This window comes from Kogia breviceps, chromosome 20 (genome assembly GCF_026419965.1).
Source record: "Kogia breviceps isolate mKogBre1 chromosome 20, mKogBre1 haplotype 1, whole genome shotgun sequence".
Taxonomy (NCBI): domain Eukaryota; kingdom Metazoa; phylum Chordata; class Mammalia; order Artiodactyla; family Physeteridae; genus Kogia; species Kogia breviceps.
The window spans coordinates 18,261,016-18,279,154 of NC_081329.1; the positions used below are offsets into that span (position 1 = coordinate 18,261,016).

Sequence of the window (18,139 nt, forward strand, 5' to 3'; positions counted from 1 at the left end):
ATAGGGGTACACATATCTTTTCAAATTAGTGTTTTTGTTTTCTTTGGATAAACACCCAGAAGTGGAATTGCTGGATCATTTGGTATATCTAGTTGTAATTTTTTGAGGAACCTACATACTGTTTTCCATAGTGGTTGAACCGGTTTACATTCCTAGCAACAGTGTACCAGGGTTCCCTTTTCTCACATCCTCGTCAACACATTTTTGTTGTTGTCTTTTTGATGCTGACCATTCTGAGAGGTGTGAGGTGAAACTAATATAATATTGTAAATCAACTATACTTCAATTAAAGAAAGAATTTGAGGTTGACAGTTCTTTTGTTTCAACATTTCGACAATGTTGTGCCACTTCTTTCTGGTCTCCTCCATGGTTTTAGATAAGAAATCAGTCATAAGGATTGGTGTTTTCCTAAAGGTAATGCATCCTCTCTCTCTGCTGTCTAAATTTTTTTCTTTGTTTTCAGTTTTCAGAAGATTAATTATGTGTGTTTTGGATTTCTTTGTTTTTCTCCTATTTTAGTTCCTTAAATCTGTAGTTTATGTCTTTCCCCAAATTTGGGAAGAATTCATCCATTATTTCTTTGAATACCTTTTCAGCCCCTCGTTCTTCCTCCTTTCCTCTGGCACTCTGATGATACAAATGTTAGATCTGTTGCTACTGTCCCACAGTGCCTGAGGATCTGTTTACCATTTCTGGTCTTTTTTTTTTTTTTTTTTCTGTTGTCCTATTAAATATTATTGATACATCCTGAAGTTCTGATTCTGTCTTCTGTTATCTCCACTCTTAGCCTATCCAACAGGTTTTTATTTTATTTTCATTATACTAGTATTCAATTTTAAAATTTCCATTTGGTTCTTTTTCATAACTTTGATTTCTATGCTTAGATTTTCTGTTTTTAATTAGTTTCAGGAGAATTTGTACTTGCTTGTAGAGGTGATTTTATTAACAGTGCTTTAAAATCTTTGTCCGTTAATTCCAACATCGAATTCATCTCATTGGCTTCAATTTGACTGTCTTGTCCCATTCAATTGTGATTTCCCTGCTTCTCAGTACGATGTGTAATTTCTGATTGTATGCTGGACATCATGGATATTATCTTAAGAGATTTTTGATCCTATTTAAATTTTCTATTTTAAGAAGGAGTCACCCTCTTTAAGTTTAGTGCATAGGTTCTGGACTACTTTGAGGGATGTAGTTCCAATGACAATTTGGTTTTCTAAGCCCTTGCGATGTTTTTCTGACCGACTTTTTTAGCGGGGGTGGGGGTGGGAAGGAGAGGCTTTTGGCTCTGCTTAAGCTCCTGCTTGATCCATACTGGTGCCACCTGAGGGGGCAGAAGCATTTTTCTGGGTCACTCAGTGTTCACAGTCAAGGGGTTGAAGATGCCAGGCCCTCAGGATACCTAGTGATTCCCCTGGCCTGTTTTCCAGCTGCCTATTTCTCTCAGGCTTTTTGTCCGATCTCTGCTGGTACTGCCAGGAAAAGGAAGGGCCAATGTAAGCCATTTTCTGCTTCTGGGCAAGAGATCAAGAAACACCAGTTCTAGGTTGCTTTTTGCTATTAGGTAAACAGCTGGGAGATGCTGGGCCTGGGTCGCCCTTTGCTGCAGGATGGAAGAATGAGAGATTTGGTTCTTAGGAAGTAAAGAGAGCTCTACACAATGCAGAGATAGCGGGTATAAGGAGCAGCCACTAAACTACAACTGAGATAGAACCCAAAGAAGAAACTCCCTCTCCCCAACCCCTGAACTGAGATCCAGAACCTGCTGGAGAGGACACAGCTGTGACTCGCTAGATGACTACCTTAATATTGGACCTGAGCTACCTGGACACTCAGATTAAATACAAAACAAGACCACAAGCAAACGAAAGTGCTTATTTTTGATTATATAATTCTCTTGGTCAGGTTAAAATAATGCCCATTAGCTCATCTAGGAAAAGGAACTTCTCCTCAGGCCCTGAGCTGTAGACTTATCCTTCCATAAGGGACATCAGATGACATAATGGACAGTGTTTTGGACCATGGTTTTAGGGGAAAAATACTGAAATATTCATCAATTGAACATTTCTTATATAACCTTCATATAAAATTCAAGGAATAGCATTAAATTTTAACTCTCTAAAAAGCATTTTATCAGGTTGCTAGGAAAATATGATCCAGGTACATTTCTTTCTGAAGATTTGATAATATACAAAAGAAGAAAAGCATGGAGAACGTTGTCTAATGACTAGTTAGCATGGTGAGGGGGAGTCTATTTCAATTGATGTCTTAAGTGAATCTTTGACAAGTGTCATTTTGTAATCTGCTTATAGACTGATTCTCTTTTAAAGAAAATTACTAAGATGCTACTTGGGTACGTAGTTGATTAAAGGCTGACACGTGATTTTTTAAATGGATTTACATGATTTTAGAGTCCTGATAGGCAAGTGGGTAAAAAAAAAATCACATTCTTAACTACTGGAGAACAGGTCAACACTAGTGTTGAAAGATTTGGGAAGAACTCAAATTCATCCAAGGTAGATTTGAGCTTCTCAAATAATCTGTCTCTTAAATAAGAATGTAGAATTCCATGTTCTGAATCATACTGGTATTGGTGTAAAGCAGAGACTTGAGTGTTAGCTGAAAAAAAAAAAAAAAATCTGTTCAGAATGAAATGAGAAGAGCCTGAAAACCAAGATTAGTCTCCAAGTAACCAAAATGAGAGAAAAAAGAGGAAAAGCCAGTTACACTTGTTTCTTTCTTACCATGCCATATTTTTCCATACCATGCCCTTGCTGGGGCAAAGGTTCAAATGTTTGGCAAAGAAGGACAGAAACTGATACCAGATCCAGAGGTGGAATTATTCTCCATCAAAATAAAAATGACTGCAGTTTCCACAGTGCACTAGACTCTCTCTATACATTTTCAAATCCTACTCTTTCTGCTTGGACACTCTTCTTCTGACTCTTTTCCTGGGTAGCTCTTACAACACCCTTGACACCTCAGTTCCATGTATTACCTGCATGATGACCTGCTCCAGTTGTGTGCACCAAAAGTGCCCTCTAATTCACCCTTTCATAGTGTTAATTTTATTCTGCTGTAATTACCTGGTTCTTTATCATAATGCTTACTAGGCCATAAGGTCCTTATGCCACCTGAGGACATAAGGTCCTTAAGGACAAGAACCATGTTTCATTCGGTATCGCCTTCCTGGTGCTCACCTCCACTGACCTCCAGTGACCTCTGTTTCTCTTCATCCAGACATTCCCATGGTAGCAACTTGGACCTTGCCATCACTGAAAATGAAGTCAGGTATCTAATTTTCTGATCAAAGCACATTATCCCACTGTAGTTGCCAAAAATAAAATCTAGGGTATCAAATTGCTACTAGGAAAACAAGAATCTGTACATATGAGTGGGGGAGATTTGTTATGAAAATCAAGGGGAATAGATTTACAATAAGTATTAAAAACTTGTAAAAGTCTGTGTTAACTAAAGTAAGTGGTTTGCTCCAATAACATTACTCATTTATGAACCTAGATTAGAAAAGTTCTTCAGCTCTCTTTTGGTCTTACAGCATCTACCAATTTGTTTTGTGTAGAATAGTATCAGTACCTATGCTGATTGAACTTTAACTAAAAGCCAAATAGACAAATATATCATTAGAATTATTAAGATTCAGAGAAATTCATTTTTATTCTATTTTAAAATGTTCCAGGGGACATCAATAAATCACTGGGTAGTGCACTGAACAACTTTAAGTTCTAGGAAAAAGGAAGATGAGTTTATATACACAAAGAAGGAACCCAATATAACTTCCATACTAGATTAATGCTACAAAATCACCAAGGGGTCCTTAAGCCTTTCGTAAAATATCTTGGAAGGAAGTAAAATAGAAAATCCTTATTCAAATATTTGCATATATTCTCACATTAACATGGCTTTAGAATAAAACTTATTACATCAATCTGCCTTTCATCAAGGTAGGGTATTAAGATTCTCCTAGTATGGATTTTTTTTCTTTTTTTTTTTTCTCTATGAAACTCAGTAAGAAATTGCACAGAGTTGATAACTATCTTGAGAAAGAATTTTAAAGTATAAAACTAGTTTTATTCACTGAAAAACTGTTTAAAGAGCAATAGATAAAAACCTTCTTCCAAATAAAATTGTGAATAGGGAGATCTTTAGCTCATATATGGGGATAATAAAATTACAATGAATTGTAGGCCCAGTCATCAAAGTTATGTTCAATCCCATGTCTACTAATGTACTTACAAACAGATGGTCCTTAACCCTGCTTTCCACTCTGAAAATTTAGTAGGTGACATTGCTTTTACATTTTCTTAATTAGATCTTTAAGCTGGTGAATTTAAAGAGGTTGACCATTCCTTAATTTATGTAAATTAAGAAGTAGAAAATTACGTAAGAGAAGTCTCAGAAAGTAATAGAAGAAAACAAAATGTACTGATAGCAGCCACCACATACTGAGCATCTACTAGGAATAGGCGGTATGTTAGAAAATGTATTTTCCAATTCTTAAACAAACAAAATAAAAACAGAAACCAGAAACCAAACCTGGACTTCCAGTTTTCAAGCCAGCACATAAGAAGCATAGGACAACACCACTCTATTCCAATAAGCAAAACGCTGGACAAACTGAAAAGGCAACAACTCTTCTTAGATCTGTAAGAGAAGGGAAGTCACAGGGCAAACTGCTGCACTCAGAATTGGCGAGACCAACAGGCAGTTACAGGGAATCGCAACTTAATGGAGTTTCTTCATGAACTAAAACCTCTGGTCCTGGGGGAATCACTGCCAGAGGTGGGAAAACCTGAACTGTAGCAGATGAATTGGGGGAGGCTAGTGTATGCAACCCCTTTTATCACTGAGGAGTGCTCCATTGCGCGGATGCGCCGCGGTCTGTTTATCCTCTGACTGGTGAAAGGACATTTCGATGGTTTCTGGGTTTTGGTGATTGTGAATATAAAGCCACTATAAGCATATGCATACAGGCTTTTATGTAAACGTAAATTTTCATTTGATGTGGGTAAATACCTAGGAGAGGGGTTACAACGTCATATGGTTAGTGTAGGTTTAACTTTCTAAGAAGGTTTCAAACTGTTTTCCAAAGTGGCAGTACCATTGTGTGTGTGTTACTGCCTGCCTAAGTGACCATTTCCACTTGCTCCGTATCCAGGCCAGAGCTTGTTCTGTTTTGTTTTGTTTTAATTCTAGCCATTCTTATGTGCATGTAATGGTTTTGACCTGCATTTCTCTAATGACTAATAATACTGAGTTACTTTTCATATGCTTACCTTCTATTCGCATTTCTTCTTCGATGAAATGTCTGTTTAAATGTTGGGTTGTTTTCTAAGCATTGAATCTTGAGAGTCCTTTGTATATGTTGAACAGAAGTTCAGATATTTATTTCATAAATAATTTATTCTGGTATGTGGCTTCTCTTTTCATTTCTTAACAGTATTATAAAGAGCAGATGTTTTTGATTTTGATGAACTTGAATGCATCAATTTTCTAAAATGGATTATACTTGGAATGACATTTCTAAAAATATCATTGATTCATCCAAGGTCACAAAGATTTTATTCTATGTTCTACTCTCAAGGTTTATAGTTTACAATCCATTTTGACTTTATGGCTTAATTTTCATATATATTTTGAGGTAGGGACCAAGTTTCTTTTTTCTTTCTTTTTTTTTTTAATGAACATCTGAATGTTTCAGTACCATTTGTTGAAAAGACTATCTCCCCTCTTTTAAATTTCATTGGCATTTATACCAAAAATCATTAATTTTATAATATATGTGGTTCTATCCAGGGCTCTCTATTTTGTTACATTGATCTATGGATCTGTCCTTTCATAAGTACCACACTGTCATGATTCTTGCAGTATTCTATGTGATTATTTATAGTAAACCATTAAATTAGTTACTGTGAGTTGTCCAACATTGTTCTTCATAAAAATAGTTTTGAGTGTTCTAGATAACCTTCTTTTCCATAAAAATTTAGGATCCACTTGTCAATCTTGGGATTTTTATTGGGAATACATTGAATATGCAGATCTTTGGGGGGAGAATTGATATCTTAGCAATATTGAGTCTTGATACATGAACACAGTGTATCTCACCATTTATTTAGGTCTTTAATTTTCTTCCTTAGTGATTCAGGTTTTTCAGCATACAGAACTTGCATGTGTTCAGTTACATTTAAAGCAAGTAATGTTTTGGGGGCTATTATAAATAGCATTACATTTAATTTAAATTTCCACTAATTCATTGTTAGTGTTAACATGTACATTTAATTTTTTTGTATGTTGACCTTATATCCTACAAACTAGCTAAAATCACATTACTTTTAGTAACTTTTTTCTAGATTTCTAGAATCATGCCATCTACAAATCCCTTCATTCTTTTCCAAACTTTATGCAAATCCCTTCATTCCTTTCCAAACTATATGCTATTTATTTATTTTTCTTGTTTTATTGTTCTGATTAGGCCCTCGCATACAATGTTCAATAGGAGTAGTGAAAGGAGACTTCAAGCTTTGAAGATATTGTTAGCTTTAGGATTTTTATAAATACCCTTCATCAGGGAGAGGAAGTTCCCTTCGATTGCCAGTTAACTAAGGATTTTTATAATAAATGAAATTTGAATTCTGCAAATGCCTTTTTTCTAGCTAATGAGATGATCATATGATTTTTCTTATTTAGTCTGGCATAATGTAGTGAATTATACTGATTTGTTTACAGAAGCTGAACATTGATTTTTATGTTTATCCTGAGATAAACATCATGATGTATTATCATTTTTATAAATACTGCTTGATTTGATTTGCTCATATATATGATTACATTGAAAATTTAAGATGTTCTTTATTCAAGACAGATATTGGCCTGTAGTTTTTTCTTCTTGTAATATCTGTCACGTTTTGGTATCAGAATAATACTGGCCTTGTAATAAGTTGAGAAATGTCCCTTCCATTTCTATTTTCAGGAACAATATAGAAATGGTATTATTTCTTGCTTAAATGTGTATTAGAGTTGGCCATTATACAAGTGAAGTTATTTGGACCTTATGTTTTCTTTAAGGAAACTTTATTAACAGCTTTGTTGGTGCTTAATTTACATAATATTAAATATATTCATTTTTAAATGTATTTTAAATGGTTTTTAGTAAATTTACAGAGGAGTGCAACCATTGTCACAATCCAATTTTAAATCATTTCTGTTACCTCCAAAATGTACCTATTCTCCATTTGCAGTCATTTCCCTTTCCTATATGCTTTCCCAGTCAATCAATAATTTATTTCCTCTATAGTATACAAATTTGCCTTTTCTGAATATTTGATATAAATGGAATCACATAATATGTGGTCCTTGAGGCTCATCTATGTGGTGGCATGTGTTTCAGTAACCCCATTACTTTTATTTCTGAATACATACCACTGTACAACTTTACCACATTTTGTTTTTTCATTCACCAATTAATAAATCTAAGGATCATTTTCAGCTTGGGGCTATCAAGAATAACACTGCTGTGAAGATCCATGTACAAATCTTTGTGTATACTCAGGCTTTCATTTCTCTTAGGTAGATATCTAGGAGTGGAATTGCTGAGTAAATTTGTGTTTATTTAAAACACTACCAAACTGTTTTCTAAAGAGGCTGAAAAATTTTGCATTTCAAGCTTCTCCACAAATTTGCCAACACTTACTATTGTCTCTCTTTATGGATAGTCATTCTAGTGGGTGTGAAGTGGTATCTCCTATGACATTAATTTGCATTTTCTCGCTAATACTGTTGAGCATCTTTTTATGGGATCATTAAACATTCTTTTTTTTGGTGAAATGTCTATTCAAATATGTTGTCCACACTGAAATTGGGTCCCTTGTTCCCTGACCAGGGATCGAACCCAGGCCCCCTGCATTGGGAATGCAGAGTCTTAACCTCTGGACCACCAGGGAAGTCCCTACAGGAATGTTTTTAAACGTAAATTCATATCTTTAATAAATATAGGGCCATGAAAATTTATCTATTTTTCCTTGAGTGAGCTTTTGTAGTTTGAGTCTTTCAAGAAATATGTCCATTTCATCCAATTTTTCAAATTTGTAGGCATAAGTCATGTATAATATATATATTTATTAACTTTTTAGTATCTTTTGAATCTGTTGCGATGCCACTTACTCATTACTGATATTGGTAATTTGTGTCTTCTCACTTTTTTCCTGACTAGATGTTTACCACTTTTACTGATCTTTTCTCAAACAATAACGTTTGGTTTTATTGATATTCTCCTTTGTTTTTCTTTTTCCATTTCATTGATTTCTACTTTGATCTTTATTTTACTTTTTTGCTACTTTGAATTTAGTTTGCTCTCCTTTTTCTAGTTTTTTGAGATGAAAACTGAGGTCATTGATTTTAGATTTTTTCCACTTTTCTTATATAGATGCTTAGTGTTATAAATTTATACGAATTCAACTTTAGTCTTAATCCAACACATATATTTTGTTTTCATTTTCATTCATTTCTAAATAAATAGTTTCTATTTTGGTTTCTTCTTTGGCTGATGGTTTATATAAAACTGTACTGTTTCATTTATAAAATATTTGCTGATTTTTTGGTCTGCTTATCATAGTTATTATTGGGAGATGGGGCTTGAAATTTCTTACTGTAATTTGGGGTTTGTTTCAGTTTTATAAATGTTTCCATTGTATATTTTGTAGCTCTGTCATTAAGTGTATAAACTTTTGGTATTCTTTTTGCCCCTTAGATGAACTGACCTTTTATCACTATAAAATGAACTTCTTCATCCTTGGTAATATGATTTGCACTAAAATTTATTTTATTTAATATTGAAACAGTCATTTCTGTTTTCATTTGACTAGAGTAATGTGGCATATCTTTTTCCATCTTTTTAGTTTTATTTGTGTCTTTTTGTTTAAAGTGGATTCATTGTAGGTAAGGTCTTGCTTTTTATCCAATCTGCAAGTCTTTACCTTTGACCAGAGTGTTTAAATTATTTCTATCCAATTGATATGGTTAACTTTAAGTCCATCATCATGCTATTTGTTTTCCACGTATTGCCTTCTTTGTTTCCTTTTTATTCCTTTTCTGTCTTCTTTTGGATTAGCTGAGCAATTTATATGATCCTATTGGTCTCCTTATTGGCTTATTTGTTTTATTAGTGCTTATAATATACATCTTTAACTTAAAACAGTCTGCCTTCAAGTGATAACATACCTCTTCAATAGGACCTTAGAATAGTTTACTTTCATTTCTCCCCTCCCAGTTTTTAGGATACTGTAGTCACAGATTTTAGGTACACAAGTTATAAATTCCACAATACATTGTCATTATTTTTGTTTAAATAGTTAATTATCTTTTAAACAGTTAAAATAATTAGAAAATTATACTTACCAAACCAATAGTTACCATTACCCTTTTTCCTTCTGTATAGATCCCTATTTCCATCTGATATTATCTCCCTTCTAAGAACTTCCTTTAACATTTCCTAGAGTGCAGATTGCTGAAAATAGATTTTTCAATGTTTTACATCTTTTTCTTCCCTTTTTTTGAAAAATACTTTCACTAGGTATAGAATTTTAGGTTGTTCTTTTGGCAGGGGCAGGGGACAAGTGTTCTTTAAAGATGTCCATCTCCATCTTACCCCTTGCATTATTCCCAGTAAGTATCTGCTGCGCTTCTTATCTTTGATACTCTGTGTATAAAAAGTGTCTTTTATTTATGATTACTTTTATAATTTGCACTCCATCACTTGTTTTGAGCAGTTTGACTATGGTTTTATTTGGCGTCATTTTCTTAGTATTTTTGTGCTTAGGATTTGTTGAGATATGGGTTTATAGTTTTCATCAAATTCGGAAATGTTCTGTCCATTATATCTTCAAATATTTTCCTATCCTCAGTCCTCCTTCTCTTCTTCTTCAGGGTATCCAATTACAAGTATATAAACTCACAGGAAGTTATTTTAAATAGCACTGATGTTATTTTCATTTTTAAAAAAATCCATTTTCTCTCTATGTTTTATTATGGATCAGGCTCACTTTTCTTTTGCAACATCTAATCTACTGCTAATCCCATTTAGTGTATTTTTCATTTCATTGTAGTTTTCATCACCAGAAGTTTTATTTGGGTCTTTTTTAAATCCGTGTCTCTAACTTTGGGGCATACAATTATAATAACTGCTTTATTGTCCCTTTCTGCTAATTTAAACATCTTTTTCAATTCTGAGCCACATTTTTTTAGCAATTATCCTCATTATGGGCCACGTTTTTCTGCTTCTTTTCATGCCTAGTAATGTTTCAGGGTTTGATGTGAGGCATGGTGCATTCTTTTTCTTTTGGTGCTGGGTATTTTTTGATAAATAGTCTCAAACTTTGTCCTGGATGTAGTTAAGTTAATTGAAAACAGATTTTTTCCCTTCAGCGTTCTGCATTTGATGTTTCTTTGATAGACCTCTGGCTTTGCTAGGTCTAGGGCTAATTATTTCCTATTATGACTGAAGATTTTCCTGAGTCCTCTAACCATGCCCCATGAATTATGATGTTTGTTTTATTTTGCTTGGTTTTGATTTTGTTATTTTCAAATCTGGCAGGTACTACTCCTAGGACTCTGTGAATGCCAGACACTATTCCCTCTATTTCTTTCCCTGACCTGTGGTAGTTGTCTCACACACTTGCACTAATATGTAATCTGCTGATTATTTAAGGGCAATCCTCTGCAGATCTCTGGAGTTCCTTTCTCTCCACATCTCTGTTGTCTTTGGTACTCTGTCCTAAAAACTACCTGTCATAGTTTCTGTTCCATCTCCACAATTCAGGAAGTCTTCTGGGTTCCACCTGGGTTCCCCTTCTAGGCATCACAGCCTGGGAACTCCCTTAGCAGTAATTTGCAGTAATTGTGTGACTCATCTCATTTGTTTCTGTCTCTTAGGTATCTCTGTCCATCATTTCCTGAGGTCCAGTGTCTTGAAAATCATAGTTTTATATATTTTGCCCTTTTTGTTGTCCTTTCAGACTAGAAGGTAAATCTAATCCCAGATATTGCATCTTGGTCAGAAGCAGCAAAAAAAAAAAAAAGTGTATATATATATATATATATATATATATATATATATATATATACACATATTTATTATTTATTTTTATTTTTATTTATTTATATATATATTTGATTATTTTCTTATCATGCCCAGCTATGTTAACATGCTTCTGAAACCTTAGAGTTCAAAAGGTAGCTGAATACACCAGCAATGTATAACCAAAATGTGTGGCACACTTATCCTCTCTTTATATGACACTCTTATTCATTCAAACTAAGATTACACTAGACTTCTGATAGTAGTTTTATTATATTGACTAATTGATTAATTTTTTATCTCTTCCCTAGCAGGGGTGCTCTTACTCTGGTCACATTTTTAATTCACACCAACAATCAGCCATGACAGAAAGCCTATGATAAAATGCAGTAATCCAGACAGATATGATTTGATCAACCCAGAGTTCAGCTTGATCATTTTCTTGTTCATCAGTATCGCATTTCCATTTATACAGTCTAAGATGCTGTTTACTCTCCTTAAACACATTGGGCATAGTTGTCTAACAGATAAAGCACTTTTATCCCACAAATGTTGATAATTCTCCTCCCTCATATTCTGTTTTTGTGTCACTTTTCAAAAGATGGCTCTTGATACCTACAAGAAATATAATTTATTTATCTCAAAGTTTATTTTAAAAACTATTATCTGATGCCATCATGACTTGTCAAAATCCTTTGGAATTCTGATTGTGTATGTAGTTATTCCTCCATTTTCTGTGTTACGTGAAAATTTAATTAACATGGCACCAATGTATTCATGAAAATGATTAATAAAACATATTATTGGACTTCTCTGGTGGCGCAGTGGTTAAGAATCCACCTGCTAACGCAGGGGACACGGGTTCGAACCCTGGTCCGGGAAGATGGCACATTCCGTGGAGCAGCTAAGCCCATGCACCACAACTACAGAACCTGTGCTCCAGAGCCCACGAGCCACAACTACTGAGCCCACGTGCTACAGCTATTGGATCCCACGTGCCTGGAGCCTGTGCTCTGCAACAAGAGAAGCCACCACAATGAGAAGCATGCGCACCGTAACAAAGAGTAGCCCCCACTCGCCACAACTAGAGAAAGCCTGCACACATCAACGAAGACCCAACACAGCCAAAAATAAATAAATAAAATAAACAAATTTATTGAAAAAAAATTTTTAAACCCACGTTATTGAAGATAGGAGTTTCCTTATTAAACTATAAGGAGTCGCAACATATCAGAATAATTTCATGCAAATATAAAATAAACACATGTTGAACCAGACAAAGCTAGACAGATTTGGATGTCTGCATTATTATATCCCTTCATTCATTTAGATTGTCATGAGTTGAAAGAATATTTAAAATTGGACTACAATTGTTATAGGAAAAGCAATGGACAAACATTGTAAAAATGTGTATTTTGTTTAAGAAAGAGAGATATAATTGTCTGTGCTTCTATTTGCTAAAAATTTTAAAAAAAAATTCAAAAGGAGCCACAGAAATTTTCCACTTAGGGGAAATAGCAGAAAAGGATTTCTAGGGCAGAGGTAGAAGTGAGATTTCTCTGGTGTACATTATGCTTTTAACTGTTGTATCCTATAAATGCATTACCTTGTCAAAAAAGAAAACTTGATTTATGACAATAATGTAGGAGAAAAGATTTTGACAGCCTATAAGATATAGTTTTCCATGAAGAGATCTTTGAAAAAAGTACCAATTCTGCCAGTGTAACTACAACTAATATATTTAAAAAGCTATCTCAGCATATACATAACTGTGGCAAGTTAAAAATATTATCATTTCTTTCAGTATATGCAGATATACATACCCATCATATACATATATATAATTTTTAATAGGTGAGAGTATAGTCTCTTACAGCATACATCTTAATTCTTTCAGGTTCTATTAAACTTTCAGGTTGCCTGCCATGATGATTTAATTTTGAAAATGAAAATTGTATTCTAAATTCAAATGTGTACTCCATGAAGGCTATCTTCTGTTCTCCTTTATAGTAGTTTATATCTTAAATAGTTAGATATAGTGCTTAATGACATTAAGGTAATATTTAGAAACTACTGACATCAATTTCATTCTGATTTAATTAGTGAAGACGAAGGCTCAAAAGAAAAGAAATATAGAGGCTCAAAAGGAAAGAAATATAGAACCAGGTAAAAGAAATAAAGTATTAAGGATAGGCTTAGATAGAATTCTGGAATAAAAGCTCAAACATCATATGCAATTTATTCATGGTAATTTTTATTAAAGAGTGTTTGGAGGTAGCAAAGCATTTTAACATCTGAATGTGATATTACTTTTCCAAAATATACATGTTATGGGAAAGAATATTAGAGATTTAATTATAAAACCTGAAGAGTGTTTAACAGTATACAAATTATGTGTTATTGAGAAAGAAATTCAGATTGGATGAGGATATTTGGTGCTAATTATCAAGGACACCGCTATCAGCAATAGATACAGCAGTGTTCTTTTCCTTCTTATTATTTATATTCCTTTAAATGCAAAAATATACTAAAAGACAACATAGTAATTTGCTAAAGGAAAACAATAAAATTATCTGTTTTCTGTTTTGACTATAAAGCACCACCCAGTTAGAATTTTCAGAGGAAATATAGCAAGTCCCTTCTTATATATATGATTTTTTTTTAAGTCATGAATTGTATGGCATTTTTTCAGTAAGTCATAATTATTTTGTGTTAACAAAATACTGTGTTTACAAAGTACATATGACAGAAATCTAACTGGTTTCTGCTTCTGTTAGCCTTACTCTCTTTCATTTATAGGCAAAGGGATCAGTATTATTTTAGATAAACTAGTATGACTAAAATTAGGATGAGAAATCCTACAGGATATGGAATCCAGGAATTAGTAGCAAAAGAATAGTAAGAAAGATGCATATAAACGTTGACTTTAGGGTTTTCCAAAGTCTGAGCAATTATCAAGATTAATTTCTGAAATAAAAGCTCTTGTATGATGTTATAGATACTGTTAGTTGCTCCCTCCTCATTACTATTCTTTCCTTCTCTTTTAGTAATACAATCTCAGGTCTAAGCTGGGCATATGACTACTCAGCTCAAGACTATATGTCTCCCTTACAACTAGATGTGCCTGAGTTCTAGCCAATGAGATATAAATAAGGTGGAGTGTACAATTTTAGATGGTGTCTTTTTAAAAAATGGACCTGCCCTTTATTCTGTCTTCCTGCTCTCTGGAATGAGACTCATTAAAATGACCAGTAGCACCTATATTGGTCTCCAAGATAGAAGCATAGTTTGAGAGTGGCAGAGAAAAAAATAGGAAAGGCCTGCATTCCCAAGACCCCATATCTCCATTCTAACCATGGACCATATACCAAACATGTATCAGAAAGAGAAACAGCCTAATGAGTATTTTGATATACAGTAAGATCCAGAATGAATATTTTGGAAATATAATTTCAACTCTTAGATATGCCTGCAATAAATAAGTGATGATAAAAGAATTTGCCCTACAAGTTTTTCAGATATCCTAATAAGATTCCATTTAATTTCATCATCAGATTACTTACATTCTCTGAACACCAAAAAGCTATGTTCAGGGAAAGACAGGTGGAGGTATGCTGGTGAGGGAAATTTGCACTAGTATTTAAAATGCACTGCACATGTGGCTATGAAACTTTTTTTTCATATTTAGCTGGATAATCTGATAACAAAGAGTGCTTTGAATTGGAAAATTCCCTTGGAGTTTAAAAAAATATATTAGGGCTTCCCTGGTGGCGCAGTGGTTGAGAGTCCGCCTGCCGATGCAGGAGACACGGGTTCGTGCCCTGGTCCGGGAAGATCCCACGTGCCGCGGAGCAACTAAGCCCGTGAGCCATGGCCGCTAGGCCTGCGCGTCCGGAGCCTGTGCTCCGCAACGGGAGAGGCCACAACAGTGAGAGGCCCGCATACTGCAAAAAAAAATATATATATATATATATATATATTAAAGTGAAGGACAATATGTTGAAAAGAATTAAAAGCTTCCTTTGGGTGATAACAGTAGGAAGTTACTTTAGATGACTCTAAAAACACACACTCTTTTAAATACCTATTCTGAAAGGGGGAGATGAGGCATGAAAAGAGAATACACACTGAGTAATAGATATCAGTAAATAAGAAAACTAAAAGTCCATTTTGCAAATTATTTTTAACAAATTCAAGTGATCTCTACTGAAACATAGTTAACTGCCTAAAAGCATCGGAAGTTTCCCCACATATTTGATTTAAAAAATGATTTCCTCATATCGTCACCCCAAATATTACTAGTATGTTCAAAAATTTAGCTTGGGCTGAGGGGCAGTTTAGTTATTTATAATCGTTCTTGAATACTTTGGAATATTCAGGATACCAAGAAATCTTTCCAGAGACTAAGGAAAGTAAGAATGTTATTAGAAAGATGAACGTAGGGAAAAAGTAGATCTTAGAGAGATATTGTTTATTTTATTTATCTGAAAACCCCATTATCTTATTTAAACAATTCATTAGACAGCCATTTTATTAAACTGGAAGAAAGCAATGGGTTAGAGACATGCTGTTTCTGAATTAACAGAAATTTTAATTTAATTTAAAAGACTCAATCTTTATTCACTACCTTTGCTTTTGTCATTCCGTTATGAAAATAAATATTTCAGTGTATTTACCTCTTTCTTTGGGTTTCTGTATCAGTTAGGGGCTTGGAAGAAAAAAAAAATGGCCCAGAGGAAGAAAAGTGGAAGTAGGACCTGAGATAAACGTTGAAGGTAGAGAGCTAAACGATTGGGATAAATTGTGGCGCTATCCACTGAGAAGGAGATTACTGAGGAAAAAATGATTTGGCAAGTGTGTGAAAATCAGGAGTTCTTATTGAGACAAACTATATTCCAATACCTTTTAGACATCTATAAAAGGTGTTTATATAAACTTGGATTTCCAGGTAAATATTAGTGCACATGTTAGAAATCTTGGACTCAACACATACATGTTACTTAAAGCCATGATCCTGAATGCGAACCCCCAGACGCATGGAGAAGTGAGAGGAGTAAATAGAGAGGATTTCCTTCCATTCTTTTTGGGTTTTTTCTTTTGCTCTGGAGACTTTTCACACAGAATACAGTTTAAGAGGGAAGAGATATGGGGATGTATGTATAATACATATACAACTGATGCACTTTGTTATAAAGCAGAAACTAACACACCATTGTAAGGCAATTATACTCCAATAAAGATGTTTAAAAAAAGAATCATTATTCTGACCTCTGAGACATGTAAATGTTTAGAGAATAGGAAGAAAAGAAGAAAGCAAGGATATAGGCTGGAAAAGTATGACTAGTGAGCTAGTAAAAATACCAAGACTGTGGTTTCTCAAGTCTAATGAAAAAAGCTTTTAAGGAAAAAGAGGTTGTATGAGTCAGATGCTACTGAGAGATCCTGTAAGATGAGGTCTATGGCTATTGAATTTTGAAAAATGTTTATTCCAGATCTTGGTAAGACCAATTAGAGTGGAGTAGTGAGAATGAAAGCCTGATGTGATTGATCATTTGAAGTGGAAAATGTTTGTAGTCCGGATGTGTAACTAAACTATTGATTAGATATTATAGACTGAAATGAAACTTAAATGTTATAAAGCCTAATTAAAAAGAAAATTACTTCCTCTTAGTATTAGTTCGTGCATGTACACCGATAAAGCTGTTGTTGCCATACAACCATTAGGGTGGGATACTCAATTTTAGAAAGTACTAAATCTCATTCTGCTCTAATGAACTTTCCTGTAGTTTCAAGTTAGAAATATACTTTTATTAAGCACACGTTGCTCTGGTAGTATCGTCAAGTAAACTGATCCAAAATCACAAGAGATTATGCATACACAGGGGAAATTGTAGTCTATGGCACTTCTCTTCAAAAACATTTTCTTTTTAAAATATGTGTTTTTAGTTTAAAAAGCTATGCTATTTAAAGCTGTACCTGTGAGGATCTGTACGTTGATTGTGATGCCTCTAATGAGGAAGTAAAACTGATAAATCTAATCAAACAATCAATATAGATTTTGGTTTATCAGCCTTGTATAATTGTTTAGCAATTCCAATATACTATAATCTCCTTGAATACAAAACCCTTTTCTTCTTTATTTTCATATACCCAGCGTTAACCTAGTTTGGGAAATATAGTGATAATAATAATGATATACTAAATACTTCTAAATTATTGATAATTAATACTGTGGATCATATAAGACTGAAAAAAACATGGTTTAAATACCACTTCAACGTAAATGAATGCTTCTTAGTGTGTAATTTGTGTCCAGGACAAGGGCGTATAATATAGAAGTGTTATTGCAAGAAGGATTTATCATCCACTGATACAACAATGCAGACAACCTGTAGACTTTGGACTATACAAAACTAAACTTGGATCCAAAACCTGGAATCAAGACTCATTCTTGACTATCTGAGCAGTATGTTAAATTCTTAATCATTTAATTATTTTTCTGTAGATTCTTTGTTATTCTTTAAATAAATTCTTATTATATGAAAATGATGACAGTTTTATCTAATTCTATTATACATAATATCATTTACCTTTTATTTTCTAAAATAAAATTGGTATTTATATATTGACCTTGCATTCAGAGACTTTGATACATCGATTTCCTAATTCTAAGAATATCTTTGTGGATTCTTTGGATTTTCTACGTATGGAATTATGTCATCAGTGAATAATCTAGTTTTGTTTCTACCTTTACAATTCTTATAAATTATCAAACCATTTTCTAGTTGTATTCCACTGGTTATGATATCTAGAACGATGCTGAATGTAACTGTTAATAGTAGGTATCCTTTTCTACTTCCTTATGTTACGAAGAAAGCTTTCAATACTTCATTATTAAGTGTCAGGGGTTTAATATGTTTTTATGGATCCCTTTATCAGGAAAGGATACAAAGTTTGGTAAATGGTTTTCTTATGAACAATGTAGAATTATGTCAACAAATTTGTATACCTCTATGAGCTAATCCTGTCTTTTCTCTTTAAAACTTCAAA

General features: G+C 33.7%; 1 protein-coding gene across 6 annotated transcripts in view; it reads left to right on the forward strand.

Annotated features, from left to right (window-relative positions):
* Nucleotides 1-18,139, forward strand: part of SGCZ (sarcoglycan zeta) — a 926,925-nt gene that overhangs the window by 727,357 nt on the left and 181,429 nt on the right. The gene's annotated exons all lie outside the window — the stretch shown is intronic.